The sequence below is a fragment of the Entelurus aequoreus genome, unplaced genomic scaffold (genome assembly GCF_033978785.1).
Source record: "Entelurus aequoreus isolate RoL-2023_Sb unplaced genomic scaffold, RoL_Eaeq_v1.1 HiC_scaffold_29, whole genome shotgun sequence".
NCBI lineage: Eukaryota > Metazoa > Chordata > Actinopteri > Syngnathiformes > Syngnathidae > Entelurus > Entelurus aequoreus.
This window is the reverse complement of record NW_026907961.1, coordinates 853,491-875,536: the sequence shown is the minus strand read 5'-3', so window position 1 is coordinate 875,536 and position 22,046 is coordinate 853,491.

Genomic DNA, 22,046 nt, shown 5'->3' with positions numbered 1-22,046 from the left:
ATGTTCTAAAATTCTGAGATAATACGAACAAATTAATAAAAATGATTCCAACATAATTCCTAAACCAAACATGCAAAATGTCTAAAAATGTCTGTAATATTGAATCCATGTGAGTTTTACTAGATTTAAATGATTTTGTAAGGTTTGCAAATACATAAATTAGGTTTTACTTACTATGTCATAACTGACAGTATATGACAGTTATTTAACCATAACTCAAACCACACATGAAAAATGGCTAATAATGCCTGAAATAATGCATCCTTGGCCGTTTTACTCGAAACACATGCTTTTTTAAATCTTGCAAACACAAAAAGTAGTTTTTTTTACTCAATATGACTGTAATGTTCTTAAAATCCTGAGATAATGCGAAAAAAGCAATACAAATGTATTTAAACATTACTCCTAAACAACATATGCAAAATGGCTAATAATGCCTGGAAACATGTATCTTTTTTAGTTTTACTGGAAAAATGATCTTTGGTAAAGTTTGCAAAGACACAAGCCAGTTTTTTTTTATTCAATATGACAGTATAACAGTCATACTAAATATGAAAGTTATATAAACATAACTCCAAAACCAAACATGTGTCATGTCTAAAAATGCCTGTAATAATGTATTTATGTGAGTTTGTAAGGTTTGCAAAAACAAAAAGTAGTTTTTTACTCAATATAAAAGTAATGATCTTAAAATCCTGATAATGCGAAAAAAGCAATAAAAATGTATTTAAACATAATTCCTAAACAACCCAGGGAAAATTGGTAATAATGCCTGGAGACATGTATCTTTGTTAGTTTTACTAGAAAATGTATCTTTTGTAAAGTTTGCAAAGACACAAGCTAGTTGTTTTTATTCAATAAGACAGTATAACAGTCATACTAAATATGAAAGTTATATAAACATAACTCTAGAACCAAACGTGTGTCATGTCTAAAATTGCCTATAATAATGTATTTATGTGAGTTTGTAAGGTTTGCAAAAACAAAAAGTTGTTTTTTCCTCAATATGAAAGTAAGGATTTTAGAATCCTGAGATAATGCGAAAAAAGCAATAAAAATGTCTTTAAACATAATTCCTAAACAACCCATGCAAAATGGGTAATAATGCCTGGAGACATGTATCTTTGTTAGTTTTACTAGAAAAATGATATTTTGTAAAGTTTGCAAAGACACAAGCTAGTTTTTTTTAATTCAATATGACAGTATAACAGTCATACTAAATATGAAAGTTATATGAACATAACTCCAAAACCAAACATGTGTCATGTCTAAAAATGCCTGTAATAATGTATTTATGTGAGTTTGTAAGGTTTTCAAAAACAAAAAGTAGTTTTTTACTCAATATGAAAGTAATGATCTTAAAATCCTGATAATGCGAAAAAAGCAATAAAAATGTATTTAAACATAATTCCTAAACAACCCATGCAAAATGGCTAATAATGCCTGGAGACATGTATCTTTGTTATTTTTAACTAGAAAAATGATATTTTGTAAAGTTTGCAAAGACACAAGCTAGTTTTTTTTAATTCAATATGACAGTATAACAGTCATATTAAATATAAAAGTTATATAAACATAACTCCAAAACCAAACATGTGTCATGTCTAAAAATGCCTGTAATAATGTATTTATGTGAGTTTGTAAGGTTTGCAAAAACAAAAAGTAGTTTTTTACTCAATATGAAAGTAATGATCTAAGAATCCTGAGATAATGCGAAAAAAGCAATAAAAATGTCTTTAAACATAATTCCTAAACAACCCATGCAAAATGGGTAATAATGCCTGGTGACATGTATCTTTGTTAGTTTTACTAGAAAAATGATCTTTTGTAAAGTTTGCAAAGACACAAGCCAATTTTTTTTATTCAATATGACAGTATAACAGTCATATTAAATATAAAAGTTATATAAACATAACTCCAAAACCAAACATGTGTCATGTCTAAAAATGCCTTTAATAATGTATTTATGTGAGTTTGTAAGGTTTGCAAAAGCAAAAAGTAGTTTTTTACTCAATATGAAAGTAATGATCTAAGAATCCTAAGATTATGCGAAAAAAGCAATAACAATGTCTTTAAACAAAATTCCTGAACAACCCATGCAAAATGGGTAATAATTCCTGGAGACATGTATCTTTGTTAGTTTTAATAGAAAAATGATCTTTTGTAAAGTTTGCAAAGACACAAGCTAGTTTTTTTTTATTCAATATGACGGTATAACAGTCATACTAAATATGAAAGTTATATAAACATAACTCCAAAACCAAACATGTGTCATGTCTAAAAATGCCTGTAATAATGTATTAATGTGAGTTTGTAAGGTTTGCAAAAACAAAAAGTAGTTTTTTACTCAATATGAAAGTAATGATCTAAGAATCCTGAGATAATGCGAAAAAAGCAATAAAAATGTCTTTAAACATAATTCCTAAACAACCCATGCAAAATGGGTAATAATGCCTGGTGACATGTATCTTTGTTAGTTTTACTAGAAAAATGATCTTTTGTAAAGTTTGCAAAGACACAAGCCAGTTTTTTTTATTCAATATGACAGTATAACAGTCATACTAAATATGAACGTTATAAACATAACTCCAAAACCAAACATGTGTCATGTCTAAAAATGCCTGTAATAATGTATTATTGTGAGTTTGTAAGGTTTGCAAAAACAAAAAGTAGTTTTTTACTCAATATGAAAGTAATGATCTTAAAATCCTGAGATAATGCGAAAAAAGCAATAAAAATGTATTTAAACATAATTCCTAAACAACCCATGCAAAATGGGTAATAATGCCTGGAGACATGTATCTTTGTTAGTTTTAATAGAACAATGATCTTTTGTAAAGTTTGCAAAGCCACAAGCTAGTTTTTTTTTATTCAATATGACAGTATAACAGTCATACTAAATATGAAAGTTATATAAACATAACTCCAAAACCAAACATGTGTCATGTCTAAAAATGCCTGTAATAATGTATTAATGTGAGTTTGTAAGGTTTGCAAAAAAGAAAAATAGTTTTTTACTCAATATGAAAGTAATGATCTAAGAATCCTGAGATAATGCGAAAAAAGCAATAAAAATGTCTTTAAACATAATTCCTAAACAACCAATGCAAAATGGGTAATAATGCCTGGTGACATGTATCTTTGTTAGTTTTACTAGAAAAATGATATTTTGTAAAGTTTGCAAAGACACAAGCCAATTTTTTTTATTCAATATGACAGTATAACAGTCATATTAAATATGAAAGTTATAAACAAAACTCCAAAACCAAACATGTGTCATGTCTAAAAATGCCTGTAATAATGTATTATTGTGAGTTTGTAAGGTTTGCAAAAACAAAAAGTAGTTTTTTACTCAATATGAAAGTAATGATCTTAAAATCCTGAGATAATGCGAAAAAAGCAATAAAAATGTATTTAAACATAATTCCTAAACAACCCATGCAAAATGGGTAATAATGCCTGGAGACATGTATCTTTGTTAGTTTTACTAGAAAAATGATCTTTTGTAAAGTTTGCAAAGACACAAGCTAGTTTTTTTTAATTCAATATGACAGTATAACAGTCATACTAATAATAAAAGTTATATAAACATAACTCCAAAACCAAACATGTGTCATGTCTAAAAATGCCTTTAATAATGTATTCATGTGAGTTTGTAAGGTTTGCAAAAACAAAAAGTAGTTTTTTACTCAATATGAAAGTAATGATCTAAGAATCCTGAGATAATGGGAAAAAAGCAATAAAAATGTCTTTAAACATAATTCCTAAACAACCCATGCAAAATGGGTAATAATGCCTGGAGACATGTATCTTTGTTAGTTTTACTAGAAAAATGAACTTTTGTAAAGTTTGCAAAGACACAAGCTAGTTTTTTTAATTCAATATGACAGTATAACAGTCATACTAAATATAAAAGTTATATAAACATAACTCCAAAACCAAACATGTATCATGTCTAAAAATGTCTGTAATAATGTATTTATGTGAGTTTGTAAGGTTTGCAAAAACAAAAAGTAGTGTTTTACTCAATATGAAAGTAATGATCTTAGAATCCTGAGATAATGAGAAAAAAGCAATACAAATGTATTCAAACACAACTTTTAAACCAAACATGTAAATTGTCTAAAAATGCCTGTAATATTGAATCTATGTAAGTTTTACTACAATCAATTGTTTTTGTAAGGTTTGGAAATACAAAAATTTGGTTTTACACATAATGACATTATAACTTTAACACTCAATATGAAAGTTATTTAATTATAACTCCTAAATACACATGAAACATGTCTAATAGCGTGAAAAAAAATATTTTTGTGAGTGTTGCTAGAAACATTTTCTTTTGTAAGGTTTGCAAAGACACAAGTTAGTTTTTTTTAACTCAATATGACAGTATAACGCCACACTCAATATGACAGTTATTTAAACATAACTCCTAAACCACACCTGAAAAATGGCTAATAATGCCTGAAATAATGCATCTTTGGGAGTTTTACTGGAAACATATGCTTTTTTTAGGGCTTGCAAACACAAAAATTATTTTTTTACTCAATATGACAGTAATGTTCTAAAAATCCTGAGATAATGTGAAAAAAGCAATACAAATGTATTACAACATAATTCTTAAACCAAACATGCAAAATGTCTGGAAATGCCTGTAATATTGAATCCATGTGAGTTTTATTTGAATCAGTTGTATGGTTTGCTAATACAAAAATTGGGTTTTATGACAAACACAAGTTAGTTTTTTTACTCAATATAACAGTTTAGGTGTCATACTATATATGAAAGTTATATAAACATAACTCCAAAACCAAACATGCATTATGTCCAAAACTGCCTGTAATATTGTATATATGTGAGTTTTACTAGAATCAGGGTTGCAAATACAAAAATTGGGTTTTATGACAGTATACTGTCACACTCAATATGACAGTTATTTAAACATAACTCAAACAACACATGCAAAATGGCTAATAATGCCTGGAGCATGTATCTAGTTAGTTTTACTAGAAAAATTGTATTTTGTAAGGTTTGCAAAGACACAAGTTAGTTGTTTTTTTTATTCAATATGACAGTACAGCTGTCATACTAGATATGAAAGTTGTATAAACATTACTCTAAAACCAAACATGCATTATGTCTAAAAATGCCTGTAATATTGTATCTGTGTGAGTTTAACTAGATTTAGTTGTTTTTGTAAGATTTGCAAATACAAAATAAGGGTTTTACTCACTATGACAGTTTACTGTCACACTCAATCTGACAGTTATTTATTTAAACATAACTCCTAAACCACACATGCAAAATGGCTAATAATGCCTGGAGCTATGTATCTTTGTGAGTTTTACTAGAAACATTATATTGTGTAAGGTTTAGTTAGTTTTTGTACTCAATCTGACAGTATAACTGTCATTCTAAATCCATCCATTTTCTTCCGCTTATCCGAGGTCGGTTGCGGTGGCAGCAGCCTGAGCAGAAAATCCCAGACTTCCCTCTCCCCAGCCACTTCGTCCAGCTCTTCTCGGGGTATTCCGAGGCGTTCCCAGGCCAGCCGGGGACATAGTCTTTCCAATGTGTCCTAGGTCTTCCCCGTGGCCTCCTGCCACACCTCCCTAGAGGCGTTCGGGTGGCATCCTGAGCAGATGCCCGAACCACCTCATGGCTCCTCTCAATGTGGAGGAGCAGCGGCTTTACTTTGAGTTCCTCCCGGATGACAGAGCTTCTCACCCTGTCTCTAAGGGAGAGACCCACCACCCGGCAGAGGAAACGCATTTCGGCCGCTTGTCCTTTCGGTCATAACCCAAAGCTAGGAACGTAGATCGACTGTAAATTGAGAGCTTTTCCTTCTGGCTCAGCTCCTTCTTCACCACAACGGATCGATATAGCGTCCTCAATACTGAAGACGCCGCACCAATCCGCCTGTGGATCTCTCGATCCACTCTATCCTCACTCGTGAACAAGATTCCTAGGTACTTGAACTCCTCCACTTGGGGCAAGATCTCCTCCCCAACCTGGAGATGGCACTCGACCCTTTCCTGCGCGAGAACCATGGACTTGGACTTGGAGGTGCTGATTCTCATCCCAGTCGCTTCACACTCAAGGACTCTGCCGAGAGTATAGACCTGGTCTACCGTTCCACGACCAGGACGAAAACCACACTGTTCGTCCTGGATCCGAGTTTCCTCCTCTCCAGTACACATGAATAGACCTTACCGGGAAGGCTGAGGAGTGTGTTTCACGATAGTTGGAACACACCCTCCGGTTCCCCTTCTTAAAGAAAGGAACCACCACCCCGGTCTTCCAATCCAGAGGTACCGCCCCCAATGTTCACGCGATGTTGCAGAGTCTTGTCAACCAAGACAGCCCCACATTATCCAGAGCCTTAAGGAACTCATCCACCACCGGGGCCTTGCCACAGAGGAGCTTTTTAACTACCTAGGCAACCTAAGCCCCAGAAATAGGAGAGTCCACCACAGATTCCCCAGGCACTGCTTGGCCTGTCGGTATGCCCGCTGCCTCTGGAGTCCCATGAGCCAAAAGGACCCGATAGGCTCTTTCTTCAGCTTGACGGCATCCCTCACTGCTGGTGGCCACCAGCGAGTTCTAGGATTAGCGCCACGACAGGCACCAAACACCTTGCGGCCACAGCTCCAATCAGCAGGCTCGACAAGAGAGGTACGGAACATGGTCCACTCAGACTCAATGTCCAGCACCTCCCTCGTGACATGTTCAAAGTTCTTCCTTATGTTTGAACATTGTGTTTGTTATGGACAATCCGTGACGAGCACAAAAGTCCAATAACAAAGCACCACTTGGGTTCAGATCCGGGTGGCCATTTTTCCCAATCACGACTCTCCAGGTTTCACTGTCCTTGCCAACATGAGCATTGTTGTCCCCCAACAGAACAAGGGAATCACCCGAGGGAGCACTCTCCAGTACTCCCTCAAGGGAATCCAAAAAGAGTGGGTACTCTGAGCTGCTGTTTGGTGCGTAAACACAAACAACAGTCAGGACCCGTCACCCAACCCGAAGGCGGAGGGAAGCTACCATCTCGTCTACTGGGTTAAAGTCCAACATGCAGGCTTTGAGCAACAACAATTGCCACCCCAGCCTCTCATTGCTTGCAACGCCAGAGTGGAAGAGAGTCCAGCCCCTCTTGAGAGAACAGGTTCCAGAGCCCTTGCTGTGCGTCGAAGTGAGTCCAACTATATCTAGCCGGAACTTCTTCACCTCGCGCACCAGCTCAGGCTCTTTCCCTCCCAGCGAGGTGACGTTCCACGTCCCAAGAGCGAGCTTATGTAGCCGATAATCGGACCGCCAAGTGCCCTGCCTTCGGCTCTAGCCCAGTTCACACTGCATCCGACCTCTATGACCTCAATGGGCCCATGAGTGGTGAGCCCATTGGAGGGTTGACCCACGTTACCGCTTCGAGCTGAGTCCGGCAGGGCCCCATGGAGACAGGCCCGGCCACCAGTCGCTCGCCATCGTGCCCCACCTCTGCGCCTGGCTCCACAGGGGAGCCACGGTGACCTGCGCCTGGGCGAGAAAAAATCTAGGTCCTCGATTTGTACTTTTCATAAAGGTCTTTGAGCTGCTCTTTGTCTGATCCCTCACCTAGGACCTTTTCTCAGGGGATCCCGAGGCGTTCCCAGGCCAGCCGGGAGACATAGTGTTCCCAATGTGTCCTGGGTCTTCCCCGTGGCCTCCAGGATGACAGAGCTTCACCTTCACCAAGGGTGTCAAACTCAAATACAGAGTGGGCCAAAGTTTAAAACTGAACAAAGCCGCGGGCCAAGGTTGAACAAATTAACCTTTTAATAGGGACCCAAACAAGTTTTGCATTGAATATTGAACAAGCAAGGCTTATATAATTTTATAGTGACATGCAAAATGGAGTTTCAAATAATAATAATAATAATTAAAAAATATCAATTGCATATCAAATACAATTTAAATAAAAATTGAATGCCTCTTTTCTATTTGCAGCCTTCTGAGGTAAATATCAACATTAACTTTTTCCACAGGATAATACATTTGAAAATAAAATAACAATGAATAAAACAACCATTCAGGACTTTAAACTGCTCAGTTTGCAACACACTGATCTAATTTGATGTGCCCAAGCCAGATACCTGGCATCTTTTTTTAGATGCTAGTTCTTTAATGTCGGGGCTCAGGCTTTGAGCTGAGGCAACTTTCATTATCGAACGAAGGTGTTCAACAGTCATATCTCTTACACCCAATTCTAACATCATTCACACCCAGTCACAAGAAATGTGCAGCTTCAGCACGCATACACAAATGAATGCAACGCATACTTCATCAACAGCGATACAGGTTACACTGAGGGTGCCAGTATAAAAAACTTTAACACTGTTAGAAATATACGCCACACTGTGAACCCACACCAAACAAAAATAAAAAACACTTTTCGGGAGAACATCCGCACCGTAACATAACATAAACACAAAAGAACAAATACCCAGAATCTTTTGCAGCACTAACTCTTTCGGGACGCTACAAAATACACCCCCGCTACCACCAAACCCCCGCCCCCCACACACACACACACCTTGTAGCGTCCCGGAAGATTTAGTGCTACAAAGGGTTCCGGGTATTTGTTCTGTTGTGTTTATGTTGTGTTACGGTGCGGATGTTCTCCCGAAATGTGTTTGTCATTCTTGTTTGGTGTGGATTCACAGTGTGGCGTATATTTCTAAAAGTGTTAAAGTTTTTTATTTGGCTACCGTCAGTGTAACCTGTATCGCTGTTGATGAAGTATGCCTTGCATTCAATTGTGTGTGGGTGCAGAAGCTGCACTGACATGAAACTGGGCCGGCACTCGTTTGACTAGCTGAAGAAAAAAAAAAAAAAAAATTCGGGAGTAGTGCTGGATTCACTCCCGGGAGGTTTGGCAAGTATTAGAAGTAGCGGTGAATGCGGTGTTACCGCGGCACTGCCGCAATGTATAATCGACGGTCCAGCTTTAGTGTTAATTTGATATTGCCTCAAGGGCCAAGTCAAATTACACGTTGGGCCAAATTTGGCCCACGGGCCAGAGTTTGACACCCATGACCTTCACTGTAAAAAATTACTGTAAAAATAAAAAATAAAATTACAGTTATATACTCCATCCATCCATCCATTTTCTACCGCTTATTCCCTTCGGGGTCGCGGGGGGCGCTGGAGCCTATCTCAGCTACAATCAGGCGGAAGGCGGGGTACACCCTGGACAAGTCGCCACCTCATCGCAGGGCCAACACAGATAGACAGACAACATTCACACTCACATTCACACACTAGGGCCTATTTAGTGTTGCCAATCAACCTATCATGTTCTTCTTAAATGCAGTTAAGTACTGTAAATTGTGTTGCATTTTTCAAAAAATATCGACCAGCAGTAAGTTACTGTAAAACCTACATTGTAATTCAGTATTTTTCAGACTTGTTTCTTGGGTCCGCCCACAATTCGTCCCACCGAGCTTCATTTCAGCTGGCCGACCCTGCTAAATCCATCCTACTGCATCGTGTGTTTTTGATAACAAGGTAAGAGTCACTTGTACCTTGATGTGTCATTTTCTGTTTGAATTACTTTATATATATATTTATAAAGTCCGAAATGACATAGCGTCACAGTCAGCATCACAGACACTATCGTTGACCACGCGCATGTACCGCCGCATGCTAGCTAGCTAAGTTTTCTTCTTTTTTGTCATAGTCATCATAAAAGATGATAACTTGCAACATATGTGCTACGACTTGCAGCAATGTATTTGCGTATGTTAGACACATGCGAAGTCATAGTTGTATGCCTAATGCATCGTTTAAGTGTGCTTTCCCTAAATGCACAAGAGTTTTTTCCAACTTCTCAGCCTTCAAAACTCACAGCCGTCGTCATAAATATGGCAAGAGTAGGACTGATATGTATAGCGCAGAAGGTTTACCTTGTAATATTGTCTCATGTAGCGCGAAGTGCGATGATATACTGGCCCTTCTCCTGCATTTGAAAAGTCATATTACCGAAGGTAGGACAGTCACGTGCCCCTTCAGTCAATGTGAAAAAAGATTTACAGTTAAGTCTACTTTCACATCGCACGTGTCAAGGAAGCACTATGGCTACACTGAACGAAGTTTGACTTGCTCAACAGCAAATCCAAGCAGCTCTTGTGTTATTAACACTGATGATGACTATTGTGATATGCAACTTGAGAATTCAGGATATTCCTGTTATGAAGACATGGAGGTCTACTTGCATTAAAAAAATGTTCACAGCACTGAAAAAAGGTTGGGCACCACTGCCATAGGACAGTGGTTCTCAACCTTTTTTCAGTGATGTACCCCTGTGAACATTTTTTAAATTCAAGTACCCCCTAATCAGAGCAAAGCATTTTTGGTTGAAAAAAAGAGATAAAGAAGTAAAATACAGCACTATGTCATCAGTTTCTGATTTATTAAATTGTATAACAGTGCAAAATATTGCTCATTTGTTGTGGTCTTTCTTGAACTATTTGGAAAAAAAGATATAAAAATAACTAAAAACTTGTTGAAAAATAAACAAGTGATTCAATTATAAATAAAGATTTTTACACATAGAAGTAATCAACTTAAAGTGCCCTCTTTGGGGATTGTAATAGAGATCCATCTGGATTCATGAACTTCATTCTCAACATTTCTTCACAAAAAAAGAAATCTTTAACATCAATATTTATGGAACATGTCCACTACGCTTTAACCAAGCCTCCATTGTTTTCTACATGGATAGTTGATTGACAGTTGGTGCCGTGTGGCACCGCCAGGTAGGGTCAAACCATCATGGCATGGGGGAAACTCTGGCTTTATGGTAATGAATGGAATAGCCTACTTGATTAGTTGTTCAGTTTATGAACTTACATTCATATTTTGTCGAAGTATTATTCAATAAATATATTTATAAAGGATTTTTGAATTGTTGCTATTTTTAGAATATTAAAAAAAAATCTCACGTACCCCTTGGCATACCTTCAAGTACCCCCAGGAGTACGCGTACCCCCATTTGAGAACCACTGCCTTAGGAGACTAGATGTAAACAGAGGAAAGAGAGAGCGAGTGAGGTGGCCATTCCAAATACTTTTAAAATGCTACCCATATTGGATACTGTTTAGGAACATAAACTGCATTTCTTGACTGTACCAGTTGCTGGTGACAAAGTCACAATAAAACGTTGGATGATCAGCATGGAAGGTGATGTCATCTGCAAAGGCGTCCAACCTAGCTTAATCTCAGGGCTTGTTGCCCTTCTTGCCACCTACTATGTGTTCAACTTGGAATACCAAGAGGAAGGTCCTCGGACATTGGAATTTGTTCAAAGGTAAATCCTCTTGATACTGTTAAAATACTGTTAGGATATTTTATTTTATATTTCTCACCTTTGTTTAGGAATTTGACTTGTCATTTCCCCAATTTGGTGCCTTAAATCAATGACTCTTCTGTTCCTTTGTGGACCTTCTTATTAGGGACCGACGCACCAGTTTGACTCTAGGATACAGAGAAGGTAGGTAATGTGCAGGTAAAGATATGTTGACTGGGTCAAAGAAGGAAGCACCTGTTTGACCCCAGGATGCAGAAAAAGTAGGTAATTTGCAGGTAAAGATATGTTGACTGGATGATGGCAGGAAGCACCAGCTTGACCCGAGAATGCAGAGCAAGTAGGTAATGTGCGGGTGAAGATATGTTGAATGGGTAAAATGGGTGAAAGAAGGAAGCGCAGGTGTGGTCGAGGCCATGCAGACAAGGTAGGTATGTGCAGGTGAAGATATGTTGTATGGTGAAAGAAAGAAGCACCAGTGTGACCCAAGGATGCAGTGAAGGTAGGTAATGTGCAGGTAAAGATATGTTGAATGGGTGAAGGCAGGAAACACCAGCTAGACGCCAGGATACAGAGAAGGTAGGTAATGTGCAGGTAAAGATATGTTGAATGAGTAAAGGCAGGAAACACCAGCTTGACTCCAGGATACAGAGAAGGTAGGTAATGTGCAGGTAAAGATATGTTGAATGGGTAAAGGTAGAAAGCACCAGCGTGACCACACTATGCAGAGAAGGTAGGTAATGTGCAGGTAAAGATATGTTGAATGGGTAAAGGCAAGAAGCACCAGTGTGACCCCAGGATGCAGAGAAGATAGGTAATGAGCAGGTAACGATATGTTAAATGGGTGAAAGCAGGAAACATCAGCGTAAATACACGGTCCCGTAGATGGAGAGAAAACATAAATAGAGAGAGGGATTGAGGAGGCTTTAGCATTGTCTTCCTCTCTGAATTTGTCTTAATGGGTTTTAGAGCATTCACTCATCTACAGCTGTGGTTATGGTATAGGCTCACATATATCCTAAAATTGATATTAATATTTGTGCAGTGCATATTCCTAAATAACAATGTGAGGGGGGTTCTGTATCAACTGCAAGTAATCTTCAATCACAACAGAATATCTAATATGCTTTCTCTCTTTTTTAGGCGATTCATTGGCGTTAACCCTGAGAGGGGAACAAAGGCTAGCCAGAGAAAGGTGGTGTCCAAGAAGACCGGGAAGCTGGTCCAGAAAAAGGCAGCAACTGTAAATCCTCACGTAGCCACCCTTATAAAACATCTCACAGACTTTGAGTGGGGCTTTATGTAGCCGACAACTAAACACTGGACTCGTGTTCAGTGTTTTGTCTCCAGTTAGAAATTAAGTGGACATGTTATAAATGTTAAAATGCTTTACTGAAAATAAGAAGAATGCACTAAATGTACATTGAATGTATTTGATGCACTTTAAAATAATTGGTTAATAAAAACATAATCTTGCAAGGCCATTTCTCCAGTCATTTTTATGCCAGCAGATTGCAGGGGTTTTGATTTTGAAAAATTAAAAGTTCAACTCATTAACTTCTAGTGGCATTATACTGTAAAGCTCAGTCTATAGTGCTTACAATTATTTTACTGTAATTAACTGTTAATGGATATTACAGTAGATACACTAAAATAACAGTGTAATGCCGCTAAACAGATGACAGTATTATGCTGTGAAGCGTATATTTGATACAGCACAGTACTGTGATACTTTTTACAGTAATAAACTGTAGTGATAAATCACAGTATGTGTGCTGTAGAAAAACAGTTTTATACTGGAACCATTAGCTGCCAGTAGGTTACTGTAATTAAACGGTGAAAATTCTTACAGTAAGGGAGAGACCCGCCACCCAGCGGAGAAAACTCATTTCGGCCGCTTGTACCAAAGCTCATGACCATAGGTGAGGATGGGAACGTAGATTGACTGGTAAATTGAGAGCTTTTCCTTCTGGCGCAGCTCCTTCTTACCACAACGAATCGATATAGCGTCCTCATTACTGAAGACGCCGCACCGATCAGCCTGTGCATCTCACGATCCACTCTTCCCTCACTCATGAACAAGACTCCAGGTACTTGAACTCATCCACTTGGGGCAAGATCTCCTGCCCAACCTCGAGATGGCACTCCACCCTTTCCCGGGCGAGAACCTTGGACTTGGAGGTGCTGATTCTCATCCCAGTCGCTTCAAACTCGGCTGCGAACCAATCCAATGAGAGCTGAAGATCCTGGCCAGTTAAAGCCATAAGGACCACATCATCTGCAAAAAGGAGAGACCTAATCCTGCAGCCACCAAACCGGATCCCCTCAACGCCATGACTGCGCCTAGGAATTCTGTCCATAAAATGTATGAACACATTTGGTGACAACGGGCAGCCAACACGAGGGTTGGACTCCGGTCCAACCCTCACTGGAAAGGGGTCCGACTTACTGCTGGCGATGCGGACCAAGCTCTGACACTGATCATACAGGGAGCGACCCGCCACAATCAGACATGCCGATACCCCATACTCTCTGAGCACTCCCCACAGGACTTCCCGGGGTGGCCACGGTCGAATGTCTTCTCCAAGTCAACAAAGCACATGTAGACTGGTTGGACAAACTCCCATGCACACTCAAGGACCCTGCCGAGAGTATAGAGCTGGTCTACCGTTCCACGACCAGGACGAAAACCACACTGTTCGTCCTGGATCCGAGGTTCCTCCTCTCCAGTACACATGAATAGACCTTACCGGGAAGGCTGAGGAGTGTGATCTACGATAGTTGGAACACACCCTCCGGTTCCCCTTCTTAAAGAGAGGAACCACCACCCCGGTCTGCCAATCCAGAGGTACCGCCCCTGATGTCCACGCGATGTTGCAGAGTCTTGTCAACTAAAACAGCCCCACAGCATCCAGAGCCTTAAGGAACTCCGGACGGAGCTCATCCACCCCCGGGGCCTTGCCACCGAGGAGCTTTTTAACTACCTTGGCAACCTCAGCCCCAGAAATAGGAGAGCCCACCACAGATTCCCCAAGCACTGCTTGGCCTGTCGGTATGCCCGCTGCCTCTGGAGTCCCATGAGCCAAAAGGACCAGATAAGCTCTTTCTTCAGCTTGACGGCATCCCGCACTGCTGGTGGCCACCAGCGGGTTCTAGGATTACCGCCACGACAGGCACCAAACACCTTGCGGCCACAGCTCCAATCAGCTGGCTTGACAAGAGAGGCACGGAACATGATCCATTCAGACTCAATGTCCAGCACCTCCTTTGTGACATGTTCAAAGTTCCTCCGGAGGTGGAAAAAGAAACTCTCTTTGACAGGAGACACTGCTAGGCATTCCCAAAAGACTCTCCCACCATCGGAGCCAGCTCACCAGGTGGTGATCGGTAGAAAGCTCGCCCCTCTCTTCACCCAAGTGTCCAAAACATGAGGCCGCAAATCCCATGACACAACTACAAAGTCAATAATGGAACTGCGGCCGAGGGTGTCTTGGTGCCAAGAGCACATATGGACACCCTTATGTTTGAACATTGTGTTTGTTATGGACAATCCGTGACGAGCACAAAAGTCCAATAACAAAGCACCGCTTGGGTTCAGATCCGGGTGGCCATTTTTCCCAATCACGACTCTCCAGGTTTCAAAGTCGTTGCCAACATGAGCGTTGAAGACCCCCAGCAGAACAAGGGAATCACCCGAGGGAGCACTCTCAAGGGAATCCAAAAAGAGTGGGTACTCTGAGCTGCTGTTTGGTGCGTAAACACCAACAACAGTCAGGACCCGTCACCCAACCCGAAAGCGGAGGGAAGCTACCATCTCGTCTTCTGGGTTAAGTCCAACGTGCAGGCTTTGAGCCGGGGGGCAACAAGAATTGCCAACCCAGCCTCTCATTACTTGCAACGCCAGAGTGGAAGAGAGTCCAACCCCTCTTGAGAGAACAGGTTCCAGAGCCCTTGCTGTGCGTCGAAGTGAGTCCAGCTTTATCTAGCCGGGAACTTCTCCACCTCGCGAGGTGACGTTCCACGTCCCAAGAGCGAGCTTATGTAGCCGATAATCGGACCGCCAAGTGCCCTGCCTTCGGCTTCCGCCCAGCTAACACTGCACCCGACCTCTATGACCCAGCCCATGAGTGGTGAGCCTATTGCAGGGGGGACCCACGTTGCCTCTTCGAGCTGGGCCCCATGGGCACCAGTCGCTCGCCATCGTGCCCCACCTCTGGGCCTGGCTCCACAGGGGAGCCACGGTGACCCGCGTCCGGGCGAGAAAATATCTAGGTCCTCGATTTGTACTTTTCATAAAGGTCTTTGAGCTGCTCTTTGTCTGATTCCTCACCTAGGACCTGTTTGTCTTGGGGGACCCTATCAGGGGGCATAGAAGCCCCCGGACAACATAGCTCCTAGGATCAGTGGGACACGCAAACCACAAAGGTGGCGGCTCAGAAAGCAGGTTATATAAACATAACTCCAAAACCAAACATGCAAGATGTCTAAACATGCCTGTAATATTGTATCAATGTGAGTTTTACTAGAATCGGTTGTTTTTTTAAGGCTTGCAAACACAAAACGTTTTTTTTACTCAATATGACAGTAAGTTCTTAAAATGCTGAGATAATGTGAAAAAAACAATACAAATGTATTCCAACATGATTCCTAAACCAAACATGCAAAATGTCTAAAAATGCCTGTAATATTGAATCCATGTGAGTTTTACTAGAATCATTTGTTTTTGTAAGGTTTGCAAATACAAAAATTGAGTTTTATGACAGACACAAGTTAGTTTTTTTACTCATTATAACAGTATAGATGTCATACTATATATTAAAGTTATATGAACATAACTCCAAAACCAAACGTGAATTATGTCCAAAATTGCCTGTAATATTGTATAGATGTGAGTTTTACTAGAATCAGGTTTGCAAATACAAAAATTGGGTTTTATGACAGTATACTGTCACACTCAATATGACAGTATAACTGTCATACTAAATCCATCTATTTTCTTCCGCTTATCCGAGGTCGGGTTGCGGGGGCAGCAGCCTAAGCAGAGAGCCCAGACTTCCCTCTCCCCAGCCACTTCGTCCAGCTCTTCTCGGGGGATCCCGAGGTGTTCCCAGGCCATAGTCTTTCCAATGTATCCTAGGTCTTCCCCATGGCCTCCTGCCGTTCGGACCTAGGGAGGTGTTCGGGTGGCATCCTGAGCAGATGCCCGAACCACCTCATCTGGCTCCTCTCAATGTGGAGGAGCAGCGACTTTACACTGAGTTCCTCCCAGATGACAGAGCTTCTCACCGTATCTCTAAGGGAGAGACCCACCACCCGGCGGAGGAAACTCATTTCGGGCGCTTGTACCCGTGACCTTGTCCTTTCGGTCATAACCCAAAGCTCATGACCATAGGTGAGGATGGGAACGTTGATCGACCGGTAAATTGAAAGCTTTTCCTTCTGGCTCAGCTCCTTCTTCACCACAACGGATCGATATAGCGTCCTCATTACTGAAGATGTCGCACCGATCCGCCTGTAGATCTCACAATCCACTCTATCCTCACTCGTGAACAAGACTCCTAGGTACTTGAACTCCTTCACTTGGGGCAAGATCTCTTTCCCAACCTCGAGATGGCACTCCACCCTTTCCCGGGCGAGAACCATGGACTCGGACTTGGAGGTGCTGATTCTCATCCCAGTCGCTTCACTGCGAACCGATCCAATGAAAGCTGAAGATCTTGGCCAGTTGAAGCCATCAGGACCACATCATCTGCAAAAAGCAGAGACCTAATCCTGCAGCCACCAAACCAGGCGCAGTCATGGCGTTGAGGGGATCCTCAAAGCCATGACTGCGCCTAGATATTCTGTCCATTAAAGTTATGAACAGAATCGGTGACAAAGGGCAGCCTTGGCGGAGTCCAACCCTCACTGGAAAGGGGTCCGACATACTGCCGGCAATGCGGACCAAGCTCTGACACTGATCATACAGGGAGACACCCGCCACAATCAGACATGCCGATACTGCATACTCTCTGAGCACTCCCCACAGGATTTACCGGGGGCCAAGGTCGAATGTCTTCTCCAAGTCCACAAAACTTATGTAGACTGGTTGGGCAAACTCCCATGCACACTCAAGGACCCTGCCGAGAGTATAGAGCTGGTCTACCGTTCCACGACCAGGACGAAAACCACACTGTTCGTCCTGGATCCGAGGTTCCTCCTCTCCATTACACATGAATAGACCTTACCGGGAAGGCTGAGGAGTGTGATCTACGATAGTTGGAACACACCCTCCGGTTCCCCTTCTTAAAGAGAGGAACCACCACCCCGGTCTGCCAATCCAGAGGTACCGCCCCCGATGTAGACGCAATGTTGCAGAGTCTTGTCAACCAAGACTGCCCCACAGCATCCAGAGCCTTAAGGAACTCCGGACGGAGCTCATACCCCCGGGGCCTTGCCACCGAGGAGCTTTTTAACTACCTTAGCAACCTCAGCCCCAGAAATAGAAGAGCCCACCACAGACTTCCCAGGCACTGTTTCCTCATAGGAAGATGTGTTGGTGGGACTGAGGAGGTCTGGCTTGGCCTGTCGGTATGCCCACTGCCTCTGGAGTCCCATGAGCCAAAAGGACCCGGTGGCTCTTTCTTCAGCTTGACAGCATCCCTCACTGCTGGTGGATTACCGCCACGACAGGCACCAAACACCTTGCGGCCACAGCTTCAATCAGCTGGCTCAACAAGAGAGGAACGGAACATGGTCCACTCAGACTCAATGTCCAGCACCTCCCTCGTGACATGTTCAAAGTTCTTCCGGACATGTTCAAAGTTCTTCAGGAGACTCTGCTAGGTGTTCCCAGCAGACCCTTACAATGCGTTTGGGCCTGCCAGGTCACCAAACGGTGGTTGGTAGAAAGCCCTGCCCCTCTCTTCACCGAGTGTCCAAAACATGAGGCCACAAATCCCATGACACAACTACAAAGTCAATCATGCGGCCGAGGGTGTCCTTGTGCCAAGTGCACATATGGACACCCTTATGTTTGAACATTGTGTTTGTTATGGACAATCCGTGACAAGCACAAAAGTCCAATAACAAAGCACCACTTGGGTTCAGATCCGGGTGGCCATTTTTCCCAATCACGACTCTCCAGGTTTCACTGTCGTTGCCAACATAGCGTTGAAGTCCACCAGCAGAACAAGGGAATCACCCGAGGGAGCACTCTCCAGTACTCCCTCAAGGGAATCCAAAAAGAGTTGGTACTCTGAGCTGCTGTTTGGTGTGTAAACACAAACAACAGTCAGGACCCGTCACCCAACCCGAAGGCTGAAGGAAGCTACCATCTCGTCTATTGGGTTTAAAGTCCAACGTGCAGGCTTTGAGCCGGGGGGCAACAAGAATTGCCACCCCAGCCTCTCATTAGTTGCAACGCCAGTGTGGAATCTCTTCCACTCTGGCGTTGCAAGTAATGAAAGTTCAGCTCAGTCCAGCCCCTCTGAGAGAACAGGTTCCAGAGCCCTTGCTGTGAGTCCAACTATATCTAGCCGGGAACGTCTCCACCTCAAGCACCAGCTCAGGCTCCTTCCCTCCCAGCGAGGTGACATTCCATGTCCCAAGAGCGAGCTTATGTAGCCGATAATCGGACCACCAAGTGCCCTGCCTTCGGCTGCCGCCCAGCTCACACTGCACCCTCTATGACCCAGCCCATGAGTGGTGAGCCCTGGAGGGGGGATCCACGTTGCCTCTTCGAGCTGAGCACGGCTGGGCCCCATGGGGACAGGCCCGTCAATCGCCATCGTGCCACACCTCTGGGCTGGGCTCCACAGGGGAGCCACGGTGACCTGCGTCCGGGCGAGAAAAAATCTAGGTCCTCAATTGTACTTTTAATAAAGGTCTTTGAGCTGCACTTTGTCTGATCCCTCACCTAGGACCTGTTTGTCTTGGGAGACCATAGAAGCCCCCGGACAACATAGTTCCTGGATCAGTGGGACACGCAAACCACAAAGGTGGCGGCTCAGAAAGCAGGTTATATAAATATAACTCCAAAACCAAACATGCAATATGTCTAAACATGCCTGTAATATTGTATCAATGTGAGTTTTCCTAGAATCGGTTGTTTTTGTAAGGTTTGCAAATACAAAAATTAGGTTTTACTCACAATGACAAAATCACACTCAATATGACTGTTATTTAAACATAACTCATAAACCACACAAAAAAATGGCTATTAATGCCTGAAATAATGAATCATTGGGAGTTTTACTGAGTTTTACATTTTGCAAACACAAAAAGTAGTTTTTTACTTGACTGTAATGTTCTTAGAACCCTGAGATAATGGGAAAAAAGCAATAAAAATGTATTTTAACCTAACTCCTAAACAACACATGCAAAATGGCTAATAATGCCTAGGGAGACTTGTAACGTTGTTAGTTTAAAAAAATGATCTTTTGTAAAGATATCAAAGACACAAGCTAGTTTTTTTTATTCAATATGACAGTATAACAGTCATACTAAATATGAAAGTTATATAAACATAACTCCAAAACCAAACATGTGTCATGTCTAAAAATGCCTGTAATAATGTATTTATGTGAGTTTGTAAGGTTTGCAAAAACAAAAAGTAGTTTTTTACTCAATATGAAAGTAATGTTCTTAGAATCCTGAGATAATGCGAAAAAAGCAATACAAATGTATTCAAACACAAATTTTAAACCAATCATGTAAAATGTCTAAAAATGCCTGTAATATTGAATCTATATAAGTTTTACTAGAATCAATTGTTTTTGTAAGGTTTGCAAATACAAAAATTAGGTTTTACACATAATGACATTAAAACTGTAACACTCAATATGACAATTATTTATGTATAACTCCAATCCATACATGAAATAATGCGTGAAAAAATGTATCTTTGTGAGTGTTACTAGAAACATTTTCTTTTGTAAGGTTTGCAAAGACAGGTTAGTTTTTTTTACTCAATATGACAGTATAACTGCCACACTCAATATGACAGTTTTTAAACATAACTCTTAAACTACACATGAAAAATGATTAACAATGCCTGAAATAATGCATTCTTGTAAGTTTTACTCGAAACATATGCTTTTTTAAGGCTTGCAAACACAAAAATTATTTCTTTACTCAATATGACAGTAATGTTCTAAAATTCTGAGAAAATACGAACAAATTAATAAAAATGATTCCAACATAATTCCTAAACCAAACAAGCAAAATGTCTAAAAATGTCTGTAATATTGAATCCATGTGAGTTTTACTAGATTTAAATGATTTTGTAAGGTTTGCAAATACATAAATTAGGTTTTACTTACTATGTCATAACTGACAGTATATGACGGTTATTTAACCATAACTCAAACCACACATGAAAAATGGCTAATAATGCCTGAAATAATGCATCCTTGGCCGTTTTACTCGAAACACATGCTTTTTTAAATCTTGCAAACACAAAAAGTAGTTTTTTTACTCAATATGACTGTAATGTTCTTAAAATCCTGAGATAATGCGAAAAAAGCAATAAAAATGTATTTAAACAACTCCTAAACAACATATGCAAAATGGCTAATAATGCCTGGAAACATGTATCTTTGTTAGTTTTACTGGAAAAATGATCTTTTGTAAAGTTTGCAAAGACACAAGCCAGTTTTTTTTTATTCAATATGACAGTATAACAGTCATATTAAATATGAAAGTTATATAAACATAACTCCAAAACCAAACATGTGTCATGTCTAAAAATGCCTGTAATAATGTATTAATGTGAGTTTGTAAGGTTTGCAAAAACAAAAAGTAGTGTTTTACTCAATATGAAAGTAATGATCTTAGAATCCTGAGATAATGCGAAAAAAGCAATACAAATTTATTTAAACATAACTTCTAAACAACCCAGGCAAAATGAATAATAATGCCTAGATACATGTATCTTTGTTAGTTTTACTAGAAAATGTATCTTTTGTAAAGTTTGCAAAGACACAAGCTAGTTGTTTTCATTCAATAAGACAGTATAACAGTCATACTAAATATGAAAGTTATATAAACATAACTCCAGAACCAAACGTGTGTCGTGTCTAGAATTGCCTATAATAATGTATTTATGTGAGTTTGTAAGGTTTGCAAAAACAAAAAGTAGTTTTTTCCTCAATATGAAAGTAAGGATTTTAGAATCCTGAGATAATGCGAAAAAAGCAATAAAAATGTATTTAAACATAATTCCTAAACAACCCATGCAAAATGGGTAATTACGGAGCCCCTAAAGGGACATGGGAATTTTTTTTTTTTTAGTATCTCAAGTATCTCGTGGCCACGAGAAACTTTCTCGTGGCCACGAGAAACTTTTTATAAAAAAAATAAAAATAAAAAAATAAAAAATTTTTTTATTTTTTTATTTTTTTTTTAATAAAAAGTTTCTCGTGCGCACGAGAAAGTTTCTCGTGGCCACGAGAAAGCATTGGATGCGTGCTGATGGTTTAGTGTGTGTTAAAATGGCAGTTTAGGAGTTAATATGGCTGTATTTCCAGATAGGACTTTCCCCCATGTGTGTTGTGGCAAAATGTGAATGCTTGATTAGTAGGTGTGAGACAAACACTTTATCTTCGTGGTTATTGTAACGCTACGTGTTTGACATTATTTAAGACGTTATCATGCCCGGGAAAGGACAGTTTTCCTCTTCTGTGGCTGTGGGGGGTGGGCGTGGCTTGCGGACCTGCAGTGA